This window comes from Cynocephalus volans, chromosome 7, assembly GCF_027409185.1.
Source record: "Cynocephalus volans isolate mCynVol1 chromosome 7, mCynVol1.pri, whole genome shotgun sequence".
Taxonomy (NCBI): domain Eukaryota; kingdom Metazoa; phylum Chordata; class Mammalia; order Dermoptera; family Cynocephalidae; genus Cynocephalus; species Cynocephalus volans.
The window spans coordinates 132,494,114-132,507,549 of record NC_084466.1 but is presented as its reverse complement, the minus strand read 5'-3'; the positions used below and the strand labels follow the sequence as shown (position 1 = coordinate 132,507,549).

Here is a 13,436-nt window from a genome sequence, read left to right as displayed (position 1 = left end):
AGGACTCAGCACAATACCTAATACATAATAGACTTTCAGTTAATAAAAATCTTTGCTCTTAAATTAAAAAAAAAAAAGTTCCAAACAAGTGCAAAATGGAGAAGACTTAAATCTCATTCGTACAAAACCTACCTGGAAGTTTTTACAGGACTAATGTGGCAATGTGACATGGTTACCAAAAAAACTAAAGGAGTCCTAGGAAGCTTGAAGAGAAGTAGTGTCTGGGACAAAGAGGCTTGTGGTCTTACTCTGTTTTGAACCATGCAGAGCACACCTGGAATACTTCGTTCAGTTATGGGCAGCATGTTCTGTTAACATCAAAGAGTACTCAGGAATAACATGACAACTGACTTCAAGTATTTGAAAAACTGTTTGAAGGCATAAGTATGTGGCTCTATCAAGGCAAACTATGACCAATAGGTGGAATAATAATACTGATGATAATTAACAACAACAGCTATCACTTTATTAGCTCTGTGTGCCAGGCACTGTACTAGCCATTTTACATTCATAATCTCTAATATTCATAATAACTCTGTGAAGTGTATCCCTTATTTACAGATGAAGAGAATGAGGCTGATAGAATATAAACAACTTGCTTAAGTCACAGCAAATTACATAGTCAAGATCCTAACCCAGGTCTGCTTGACACCAAGGCCTGCTTGACTCTGAGTGCTGTTTTCATAGAAGTCAGATTAAGAAGAGACTTTCTAGTAAACAGAGCTGTACTGACAAAGGAATGGACTGCCCCTTTCCTGAAAACATATACAGGCAGGATGACTGTCTTTCAGTGATATTGCCTAGGGGGTTTCAGTTTGGGGGGGAGGTTAAGATCTTAAAAGATCTTAAAAGATTCTATACTGTTGAGAAGTCAGTAGTTTCACTTTGTTATCTATAGAGGAGTATGAAAATATTGCCTGATAAGACTGGCAGTGACAGCCCTCTCTTTGTCCAGTCATACAGAGGTGAGGATTAGTAAAACACAGGGAGTTTTTGTTTAATCAATGCATATTGATTAAAACTGAGTTGGTCTGGGATTTTTTTTTTTTTTTTTTTTTGACCGGTAAGGGGATCACAGCCCTCGGAATGGTGTGGTCCGCACCACGCTCAGCCAGTGAGCGCACCGGCCATCCCTATATAGGGTCCGAACCCACGGCCTTGGCGCTCCCAGTGCCGCACTCTCCCCAGTGAGCCATGGGGCTGGCCCTAAAACTGAGTTGGAAAAAAAAAAAAAAAACCAAAAATGGACCTGTCCATGGCTCACTTGGGAGAGTGTGGTACTGATAACACCGAGGCCAGGGGTTCAGATCCCTATATAGGGATGGCCGGTTAGCTCACTTGGGAGAGTGTGGTGCTGACAACACCAAGTCAAGGGTTAAGATCTCCTTACCGGTCATCTTTAAAAAAAAAAAAAAAAAAATGAGTTGGAAGGGGCTGGCCACAGAAAGGCTAAATTCTCTTTGTTTGAAAATTGACCACTCATGGTCAGGCAAACTGAGAAATCTAAATATAAATTGCCTTGATTTTCAAGTCCCTCATGTCCAGTATGGTTTAGGAAAGTTCACTGGACTGGGAGTTAAGAAGCCTGGTTCTAGCTCATTCTTTCAGCAGTTAATTGGTTGATTTTAGGCAATTAACCAAACCTTTTTGGCCCTCTCTCTTGTCATCTGGAAAACAAAGGTCTCTGGCAACTCTAAAATGAGTGCACCTATGAGCCTGTACATGACACAGGTAGTCAAGGAGAACAGAGTCATTAGAACCTTTAAAGCTCCACTTTAGTGGAGAATAGACTTCCAATATGAGAAATCACAGCTACCACCAGACTTAATTTCTTCCCCAACCTCCTGTTTAAGATCTTAGAGTACTCTTTGACTCTTTCTTGTCTATTAGTGTCTGTGTTTAGCCAGTAATCCATCAAATGTCTCTTCTAGCCCCCACTTCCGATGCTAGCCTGTTCTAGATTATCACCACCTATTTTTGTTTGGGTCACCATATTCATGTCCGGTTCAGTTCTTAGACTCCAGACTCTCTCCTTCCACTCCATTTGATAATCTCTTTTAAACTTTACTTTCATCACATTTCTTCCCTGCTCAATCCTTTTATGGCTCTTTTATCTCCTCTAACTATGTTTAAATTCCTTTGTCTGGCTTTCAAGACCTTCATAATCTTATCCAGTCCTATCACTTCAGCCTTACTTCCCATTTTGCTTTAATATGCCCCTCTGCAATTAAAGGGCATATTAATTGCCCTTTAGGGCCGGCCCGTGGCTCACTCGGTAGAGTGCGGTGCTGATAACACCAAGGCCACGGGTTCGGGTCCTATATAGGGATGGCCGGTTTGCTCACTGGCTGAGCGTGGTGCTGACAACACCAAGCCAAGGGTTGAGATCCCCTTACCGGTCATCTTTAAAAAAAAAAAAAAAAAAAAAAAAATTAATTGCCCTTTAATTAGACCGTTCTTCTCCTACCCACATCTTAGTCATTTTGCAGCTCTGGAAGTCTTCCCTTTTCCCCTTTTTCTCACTCATCTTTCAAGGTTCAATTTAAATCTTACTTTAAAAAATATTTACCTAGTTATTTATTCCCTTTTATTGCCACAACCCAATCTTTTCCCCCTCCCTCCATAGGCAGTGTTTATCTTTTTGTTTGTATGGTTCTTGCAAAATAGATATTGTTTTGTGTGCTATATTTTTAATTCACAAATGCAATTTTTTTATATATGTCATTATGTTTCATACTTTTTGCACGAATACCTATATTTTGTTTGTTTGTTTGTTTTTCCTTTTTTTCTTTAAATGTGAGGCTAGGACTGTCCTGGCAAGGCTCCCTACTTAAACTCCTCTGCCACTCTATGCCTGGCCCCTCTACTCTAGTCTTGGCCAAGGGGAGGTGAAGTAGTACCTATGGTTTTAAGATCCATTTATGTTGCTTCATGTATGTCTAATTTCTTGCTTCTAACTGCTGCATAGTAGTCCGATGGTGTATGTCCCCCATGTTTTACCTTTCCACTCTCCCAACAAAGCCTCCAGCTCCCAATAACCTCAAATAATGCCACAGTGATTAACCTCCTACGTGCCCCCTGAGTGAGAATATCTTTGGGAGTATGTAGTTGAGATCATACTCGCTGGTTCATAGGCTATTAAGGACACTTGATTGGACTGTGTAGTGCCGAATTGCAGTACAGAAAGACCACAAAGATCTATACTTCCACCACACTACTCCACTACACTTGGCATCATTCATCTTTCTACTTTTTTTAGCCAGTCTGTAAATTTTATCTTCTTTAGGCAACCCCCAACCCACAATGCTTCTTTAAACTCACTAATCTGATTTTCTAACCCCCATCCCCATAATATGTGCTTGGTGTTTAACATATAGCAGGTTGGAGCCAGAAATACTCCACCTATGCCTGTGCTTTTCTTTCATCCCATGGCATCCCCTTTCCTATATCCAGTTGTGTTCTCAACCCTGATTGCATGTAACAGTCATTTGAGGAGCTTTATAAAAAATACTGATGCCTAAGTTCTACCCTCATGTATTCTCATTTGATAGATCTGTGGTAGGCCCTGAGCAATGGTAGTTTTAAAAAGCCTCCAGGTGGTTCTAATCTGCAGCCAGGTTTGAGACCACTGCCAGGGAATTTAGATGCCCAATGCCTACTTGCTGACCTCTGGCTATCCAGAGTCCCCCTCCATGCCTAACTTTCCTTCCAAACTCTGGAATTACCCCTTCCTTCCTCCCCTCTCCACACAAACAAACCCTCTATTTTCCAAAGACAGCTAATCAAAGCTCAAGGTTGACTGGAAGCAAAGAGATTTACTGATAAAATCCCATCAACTATTTGATTGATAGGCTTAGTCTGTCAAGAGGTCCAAAGGAAATAGGAAAGGAGAGATACTGTTTGGTAGGAGAGATACTGTTTTAGTTGGAGGCTAATGAATTTCTCCTCTTCCCCTCACCTTCTCATTCTCATAAAAGGTCAAGAGTCAGTTCTTTACTCCTGAAAGTTTGCTGATGCCACTGGGGTTTGTGCCTAAGTAGGAGACATTATTGATAGTGAACTGTGATCCATATTGGATGCTCAACAGATGTTCCCACTGTCACAGGATAAGGCCATCCTTATCTGGATAGAGCAGTCAGTCCTGTTCAGGGCAGCTCTGTGGGGTGGGGATGGAGTGGGATGATAGTGGAGCCACAGGAAAGAGGTTTTTTTTGGAGAGGGGGAAGGGGAAGGGAAGACAGCTTTATTCAGGACCAGTACCCTAAAGGAAATGGTAGGCTAACCCATCTCCAAGGCTCAGACTTACCAAGAGGTTAAGAAGGTTGAGGGAATGGAATGTGGGAAGTGACAAGTCAGAGGAAGGGCGATGTGTAAGGGGCCAAGTGCAAGTTCTTGCCAAAGCTCCATTTGGTTTCTGTTCTCATCCTTGACATTACCTTAGGGTTCTAAAGGATTTTGCTTCAGGTGGAATCAGCATAGCTTTACTGATGTCATCCTTGGTTTCTCAGGATATGACTACAGAAGTTTGGCAAGTCCAAAATCTTCAGGGTAGGCTGGCAGGCTGGAGACCCAGGAAGAATTGCAGTTCCAGTCCAAAGGCAGTCTTGGTAACTGCATTTTTAATGGTACATTCTGGGAACCAAAACAAAGTCAGTGTGACTTTAGGGGAAGAATGTCCCTAAATGAGGCTGCAGAGGACAATAGCATGGGGTTCTGTAGGCAAGCCATTATTCACCCAGACACGCTGGTCAGATAAACCCGCTGACATCCTTTCTAACTGGGGTCAGTGCTGTGCCTTACTAGCTTTAAAATATCTTGACTTTCACCCAAGTTTATAGGCCAAGTTAAGGCATTTGGACTTTATCCTGAGGGCTGTGGGAAACTACTGATTTTTTTTTTTTTTTAAAGATGACTGGTTAAGGGCCGGCCCGTGGCTCACTCGGGAGAGTGCGGAGCTGATAACACCAAGGCCCTGGGTTCGGATCCCATATACGGATGGCCGGTTCGCTCACTGGCTGAGCGTGGTGCTGACAACACCAAGTCAAGGGTTAAGATCCCCTTACCGGTCATCTTTAGAAAAAAAAAAAAAAAAAAAAAAGATGACTGGTTAAGGGGATCTTAACCCTTGACTTGGTGTTGTCAACACCATGTTGTCCCAAGTGAGCTAACTGGCCATCCCTATATAGGGATCCAAACCTGTGGCCTTGGTGTTATCAGCACCACTCTCCCAAGTGAGCCACGGGCCAGCCCTACATGCCACATTTTCTTTAATCATTCATCTGATGACAGACACTTAGGTTGATTCCATATCTCGGCTATTGTGAATAATGCTGCAATGAATATGGGAGTGCAGATATCCCTTTGACACATTGATTCAGTTCCTTTGGATTTATACCCGGAAGTGGGATTGCTGGATCAAAAAGTAGCTTTTCTTAGATGAGTGTTTTTCTAGACCAGTGATTCTCAACTGGGGTCAATTTTGTCCCCCAGAGTACATTTAGCAATGTCTGAAGACATTTTTTTGTGGTCACACTAGGGAGGACAGGGGCTGCTACTGTCATCTAGTGGGTGGAGGCCAGAGATGCTGCTAAACATCCTGTGATGCATAGAACATTCCCCCACAACAATTATCCAGCCCAAAGTGTTAATAATGCTGAAGCTGAAAAACACCATTCTAGACCAAGTCTGTCCAAAAAATGTTGTCATATATTTAAACCCCACCCCTGTTCATAACAAACTGAATAATTATGATTCATCATTCATTCTGTTATCTGTTCATTCATTACAAACCTATTTTATGTAGTACAGTATACCATCGTGGTTAACAGCATTGGGCTCTGGGGCCAGACTACCTGGGTTCAAATCTGGCCTTTATTCCTTGTGTGTCATTTTCCTTATCTGCAAAATAAGAATTTTAATAGTAACTACTTCATAGGATTGCTTTAAGAATGAAACCAGGAGTTCAGATCCCTATAGCAGCCAACTGCAACAACAACAACAAAAGAATAAAATCAACTAACACATATAAAACACTTAGACCATTGGTAATAGTAAGAATTCCTCCTTCTGCATGGAAGGTACACAGAGAAATAAGAGACATTTCCTTCCTTATCATATATGGAGAAAACTGGAAACCAAAACCAAAACCAAAACCAAAACCAAAACTATAATACATTGTAATAAGTGCTATACGTGAAGAGTGTAGGAAATGCTATGATAGCATCAAATTGGATGTTAACTAGCTCTGTTTGGGGAAAGGGAAAGACTTAGAAAAGCAATATTATTTGAACTGGACTCTAAAGGATAAAGACTAGTTACTTTATCCTTTGTCTGCTGTTTCTTTGTTAGAGCTGTGTCTTCATAGGTGTGAGGACATGGTTCTGTTTTTGTTTGCTTTTATTGCAGCAGCCTGTTATAAGAAATGCAGGTATGTGAGAAGTTGTTGAAGGTTCTGTGGCAGGTGTATGTAGGAGCCATCCGGTCTCCGTCATCAGCACTTCCTTCCATGGGGAGAGGGGGTGCAGAATGGGTGGATTGAGAGAAGGAGAGTTGAGATGTTTCATGATCTGGGTGATGATGATGACACAGATGTATTCATACGGTAAAACTTCATTGAGCTGGGCCGGCCCGTGGCTCACTCGGGAGAGTGTGGTGCTGAGAACACCAAGGCCCCGGGTTCGGATCCCATATACGGATGGCCGGTTCGCTCACTGGCTGAGCGTGGTGCTCACAACACCAAGTCAAGGGTTAAGATCCCCTTACCGGTCATCTTTTAAAAAAAAAAAAAAAACTTCATTGAGCTGCACACTCAGGATTTCTATACTTTTCTATATGAATATTTTACGTTATGACTGGCCCTCTGAATCTGCAGGTTTTGCCTCCATAGATTCAAACAACTGTGGGTCAAAAATATTTGGAAAATAATAATAATGATAAAGAAAAACCATGCCAGCCAGGCACCAAATAAATAGATGGATAGATAGATAATACAACAATAAAATTAAAAAAAAAATACAGTGTAACAACTATTTACATAGTATTTACATTGTATTAGGTATTACAAGTAAGTAATCTAGAGATGATTTAAAGTATATGGGAGGATGTGCATAGGTTATATGCAAATACTACACCATTTTATATGAGGGCCTTGAGCATCTTTGGATTTTGTTATCTGTGAGGGGGATGTGGGGCTAGAACAAATCCCCCCAGGGACTCTGAGGGATGACTGTAATAAAAAGTTTACATATCCATAAAAAACTTACAGTAGAATGTTCCTAAACACAGACATAATCAAACTGGATTTAGTTCAAAGTCCCCCATCTATCAACCTTGTCTCTCCTTTCTTGTCTCTGATGTATCAAATGTTCAAGTCATACCCATCTGCTCACCATTAACTCTTCCTGCATCTGCCTATCTCCTGCTCTTCTGGCTTTTCCCAAGCTAGTCTCTCTGCCTAGAATGCCCACCTCAGATACAATCTGTGAAAGTATAATGTGTTGCTGTGAAACTCTTAAGGCTGATCGAGAAATTTGGATTGTGACCAATGTAATTTTATTAGCTAAATCTATTTTTTAATATATTTTTCAAATCTTAAAATAATCTTAAACTTCCAGAAAACTTGCAAGTGCAGTACAAACGGGTTTCTCTTGAACCATTTGAGAGTAAGTTGACAACATGAAACCTCAGGACCCCCAAATGCTTTATTGTGAATTTCCTACAAACAAGTTGGCTGTCCAGTTAGCTCAGCTGGTTAGAGTGTGGTGTTTAATAACAACGTCAAGGGTTCATATCCCCATACCACCAGCTGCCAAAACAATAAAAGAACAAAAAACCTACAAAAAAGTACCTTCTACATTACTAGTATACACCCACCAAAATTAGGAAATTAACACTGATATGTAGCTACCATCTTATCAATCAATATGATGGTACCATAGCATTTGCTACATTCCTCACATATAGCACTTATTACAAAATCCCATTCAAGTTTTGCCAGTTGTCCCAGTAATGTCCTTTACAGCAGATGGATCCAGTTCAGAATCACCCATTATATTTGGTTGTCATATCTCTTTGGTCTCCTTCGTTCTCGTGTTCCAGGCAGTTCCTTAGTCTTTCCTTAACTTTCATGACCATGACACTTTTGAAGATTATGGGCCAGTTATTTTGTAGAATGTTCCTTAATTTGGATTTATCTGAGGGTTTTTTCATGATTAGATCCAGATTATGCATCTGTATTAGTTGTCTATAGTTGCATAACAAATGACACCAAAATTTAACAGCTTAAAACAATAATAAATATTTGTTATCTCACACGGGTCAGGAACAACTTAGCTGAGTGTCTCCTGAGACTGCATTCAATGTTGGCTGGGGCTGCAGTCATCTGAAGACTTAATTGGGGCTGAAGGATCTGCTTCTAAGAGGGCTAAATCACATGGCTAGCAATTTGGTGCTGATTGTTGGCAGACAGCTTCAGTTCCTTGCACACGGACCTCTCCATAGGGCTGCTTAAGAGTCCTCACAACATAGTGCCTAATTTCCCCCTGAGCAAGTGATTCAAGTAAGTAAGGGAGAAGCCACAATATCTTTTACAACTTAGCCTTGGGAGTCACCCTCCATCATTTCTGTAATGTCTTATGGAGCCAAGATTCTCTTATAGGTAGTCTAACTCCAGATAGTAAATACAGTGATAGTATCTCTTATTTATTAACAGTAGTATCTATCTAAAGCAGAAACCCTTGTCTAAACAAACAAAAAGAGCATTCACTTTGGTTATAAAAATTCACTTTATCAATTTGCTACATGCTTTTTCTAGTTTGGGAGATTGATCAGTTTTCAGCATTTTGTGCTGACAAATCTATCTTTCCCATGATTTCTGTGCTTAGGTTTGTTAGACACTGTTTGACTAATAGTATTTACCACACTTTATTTTGCATATTTTAGTCAAAGTTTGCACAGATTGTTTTCTCTTTAACTGGACTTCATCCAGACTCCACCACCACTGCTCCTTCAAGTTGGTGGTTTCCTTTATCTGGCTTCTATCATTTCCCAGACATTTACATCATCAGAAGCTGTTTATCATTTGATTCCCCTTTCCTCCCAAATATGTCATTTGAGGAAGAGGTGATCAAGGCCGGTATTAGTTCTAATGGAGAGTGTTAAATACTCACTATGTGTCTATCACTTTGCAGATAGGTAAGAGATGGGCCCTGTCTTCAAGAAGCTTTCTGTTTTGTAGAGGAAACAAAACATAAAAATATATACTAACCAGGGCTCTCTTGGGAACAGTATGGGCCTGTATCAGTCAGAATTCTGGCACATGTAGACTTGATTAATTTGAGGAGGATTTAATTAAGGGCCTATTTGCAAAGGTGTGGGCAGGATTTAGGGAGACAACAAGGGATAGTACATATCCCTGGACTAGCAACAGCAGGGGAGCCATAGGGCTGCTAGGCCTGAAGGGTCAAGGGGGAGGGAATGGTTGCTAATATCCTGAGAAGGTAGCTGTGGGCCACTTGACAATATCCATGGCCTTCAAAAAAAGATGCAGCCCTTCTGCAGCAACCCAGCAGGGAGGGATCTGGAAGAATCATATTCCCACATCACTTTCCTCCTGCCATCTAATCTTCTTATGTCTCCTGTTGGCCAAACACAAACAGAGGGCAAGATAGCCTTTGATGCAGTCTATCCGGGTTTGTCTCCCAGAGTCTAGAGGTGGGGGAGTTGGGGAATGAAAGATGGAGGGTCTTTGGAAGGGCAAATGGAAGATTTCAGCATGGGACCTGTTTAGGGGTAGATGAGATCTGGAAGTTGGACATACCCACAGGGCAGGGCATTTGGGGAGGCCCCAGAAGCAGTCACCAGGAAAAAATCCAAGGGACTTATAGCTGGAAGGAGTTTCCATGACAGGCACATTAGTCAGTAGGCAACCAGAGAGAAATCCAGACAACCAGACTGTCAGCCTTATGAAGTCTGCGAGCAGACTGGGGCAGAAGGTAGGGAAAGACAGTACTTTAATGTCAGGGAATTGCCCCTTGAATTAAATACAATCACCTCTGTGCATCAAGAACATTTTTTGAGAGGAACAACTCTGAGGAGGGGTGGCAGTGTGAAGAGGGAACCAGGATAGCTATACGAAGGGGTCTGTATTCCCAGCCCAGAATAGTATTTCCTTGGGGTTCTCCTATGTATGACTGTCCCTTTCACTCTCACTGCATCGGGGTCCTAGGAACCCATAGCTGTCTTTTTCTCAATGACTCAAATGCAAATGAAACTCACTTGACTTAGTTTGTCCTTACCAGGCTGGATTTCTTTTTTTTTTTTTTTAATTGCACCTCACTTCAGAAACAATAACAAGGGCCAGCCCGTGGCTCACTTGGGAGAGTGTGGTGCTGATAACACCAAGGCCATGGGTTCGGATCCCTATATAGGGATGGCCAGTTAGCTCACTTGGGAGAGCGTGGTGCTGACAACACCAAGTCAAGGGTTCAGATCCCCTTACTGGTCATCTTTAAAAAAAAAAAAAAAAGAAAGAAACAATAAGAAAACAGGGTTGGCTGGTTAGCTCACTTGGTTAGAGCATGGTGTTGCTAACACCAAGGTCAAGGGTTCAGATCCCTGCACTGGCCAGCCACAGAAAGAAAAACAAACAAACCATAACAAAACAATGAAGAAAAAGAAAACACCTAGAATTAAACACACACACAAGAGAAAAAGGCATAGAAGAATGTGTGTGTATTTAACTTATAATAATGTAAACTTTCAAACATATAGAAAGGTAAAAAGATTAATGTAATAAACTTCCTTTTACTCATTACCCAGCTTCAAAAATATTGACTTATGGCCACTTCTGTTTCCTGTGTACCGCCACCCACTTCTTCCCCCTCCTCTGGATTATGTTGATGCAAATATCAGATATTGTATCATTTTAGCCATAAATATACCAGTAGCTTACAACATATAAGGTAATAAAGCTCTACTGATTTCTTTTTTTTTTTTAAAAGATGACCGGTAAGGGGATCTTAACCCTTGACCTGGTGTTGTCAGCACCACGCTCAGCCAGTGAGCGAACCGGCCATCCGTATATGGGATCCGAACCCGGGGCCTTGGTGTTATCAGCACCGCACTCTCCCGAGTGAGCCACGGGCCGGCCCTAGCAGTCCAAGTTTAGATGGACCAGGAGGAGCCGAGCCACATAAAGAAGCTTGTCCAGGTCCCAGCTCATGGTGATGTTGACGATGATCACAGTGACAAGAACCTGACAAAAGATCCTGTCAAGGACTCAGGCCTAGAAAAGATACAATAAAGTTTCATTTACCAGAACTCACCTTTGGGGCCTTAACTCAAATGTAGGTATGGCAGAGCAGTTTTTGTTTGTTTGAATTCTCCTTCTCCAGACATAGGGAATTTAACAAGAAGGAGACATTCTATTACTTGATACTAGAGATGAGTAAAGGATTGTAAAGCTGGGCTTTTGGAAGATCTAATTATTTCGTTATGAGGATTCACCTCCCAGCATTCTCCCCAATTCAATCACCTGCCAGGGAGTCCGACTGAGGGAGTCCTTTAGAGAAGAGGCCAGACTATGGGAGACAGGATTGAAGTCCTGAGGATGGACTGGAGCAGGGGTGGAAGGGGAGGTGGAAACGAGAGAGCATAGGCAAGTGGAAGGTATGCTCTGCCTCCCACTAAGGTCGGAGGGCACGAAGGCCCCACACTGACGTGGGCAGAACGAGAATCCAGATGACAAAGCCAAGGAGCCACTCTTCAATCTTCAAGTCACTTTGTGATTGTAGTAGGTAACATGCTTGTATTCATCAGTGCCAGGTGAGAACTTGGACAGTTTCACAGCCAAACCCTTTGAGGCTTAGACCATGCTGCCCTCTCCCTTCAATGCCAGGGGATTTGTGCCAGTGTTACCTCGGGAACAAAGCAGGATGACTGTTAAAACCGCCAATGAGACTCTTGAAGTGAAACCTCTGAGCTCCTGAACAGAGCTCCTTTGTGATTCTCCCAGTGATGACTGAGAAAACAGAGAAAGGAAGCGGCTCAGGCTTCCTGAAGACTTAGTTCAGGGACATCTCCATTCAGGACAGACTGAGGGTTGATTTCAAAGAGTGGGTTGGATAAATCCTACTCAAACATTTCTGGGACCAAAAAAAAAAAAAAAAAGGAAAAAATCAAGTTCACATTCTTTCTCTTCTCTACCTCACTAAGGAATTGGGGTTTGTACTGATGAACTTTTATTATGCTGAAAGAGAAGGTGGTAGATTATTCTATAAAAACAGGCAGACAAGGTAGAAAGCTTCTGGTGGAAAACAAGAGATTGTGAAGGTGGGAGGAGGGGGCAGAAGAAAGGCCACTGAAGTCAGAGGAGAATTGCTCCCTTGAGCCAAGATATGTCCCACCTCAGAGCACTTGCCCTTGCTGTTCCTCCTGCCCAAGCTGCTGTTTTCTCCTCTCGTGGCTGCCTCCCTCTTATCCCTTAGGCCTCAGAGCTCCCAGTTAGTTCCTTTGGATCATTCATCACAATTAATAATTCATTATTATTTGCTTATTCATGTTTTATTTGTCCCACCCCCACCCCCTACCCCATGAGACTGTAAGTACCTAAAAGCAGGAACCAGGTTTATCCTGTTCATCATTCTCTCCCCTGCACCTAATGTAGTAGGTGCTCAATAAATATTTGGAAGGAGAGAAAGGAAGGGGAGAAGGGAGAAAGATTTTGGTGGGGAGAAGCTTCTATAAGGAGTAGTCTTTCAGGAGTAATATATGGTGGAATTTCCCCTTTTTGGTGCCCCTTTAAGAAACTAAAGACTTGAATTACTTTTCAGTGCTATTTAGAGTCAAATTTGTTTGAGAGAGAGAGAAAGGGGGGGGGGGCATGCCGGCTACACAGGTGTATTCACTTAGAAAAAATTTATTGAGCTGTAACCTTATTCTGTGCACTTTTCTGTATGTGTATTGTACATAAGTAAAAATTACACTTAAAAAGAGAGAGAGAGAAGGAGAAAAAGAGGCTATACCAGACTGAGATGTGTAAAATACAAATACAGGTGGGGAGTGGAGGGAAAAACATAAGTGAGAGTGGGACCAGGGTGAATCAGAACCGAGGAAGGAGAATGAAATTCAGTGGGTGTGTGTGAGAGGCAGAAAAGAGCAGGGACAGTGGAGGTGAGCGCCTAGGCTCAGATTAGTGAGGGTCTGCGTGCCATGGGGCGAGGGGAGTTTGGGTTTGCTTAGAAATTAAGGGCAGTGTTCATAGTTTATACCGGTGGCCTTCCAATTTTGGATGCCTGAAAATGATCTGGAGAGCATGTTAAAGAGCAGACTCATGAGCCCCATATTCAGATATTCTGATCAAGAAGATGGGGGGGCGGGGCATTAATCTGCATTTTAATAAGCTTCCCAGATGACTTAGTTAAAGATTGTCCTCTGGC

At 42.1% G+C, this 13,436-nt stretch overlaps 1 non-coding gene across 1 annotated transcript; it reads left to right on the top strand.

Annotated features, from left to right (window-relative positions):
- Positions 1–10,431: 10,431 nt before the first annotated feature.
- On the top strand, positions 10,432–10,504 carry TRNAV-GAC (transfer RNA valine (anticodon GAC)). The gene has a single exon. It is a non-coding gene; the product is annotated as a tRNA-Val (tRNA).
- Positions 10,505–13,436: the final 2,932 nt, after the last annotated feature.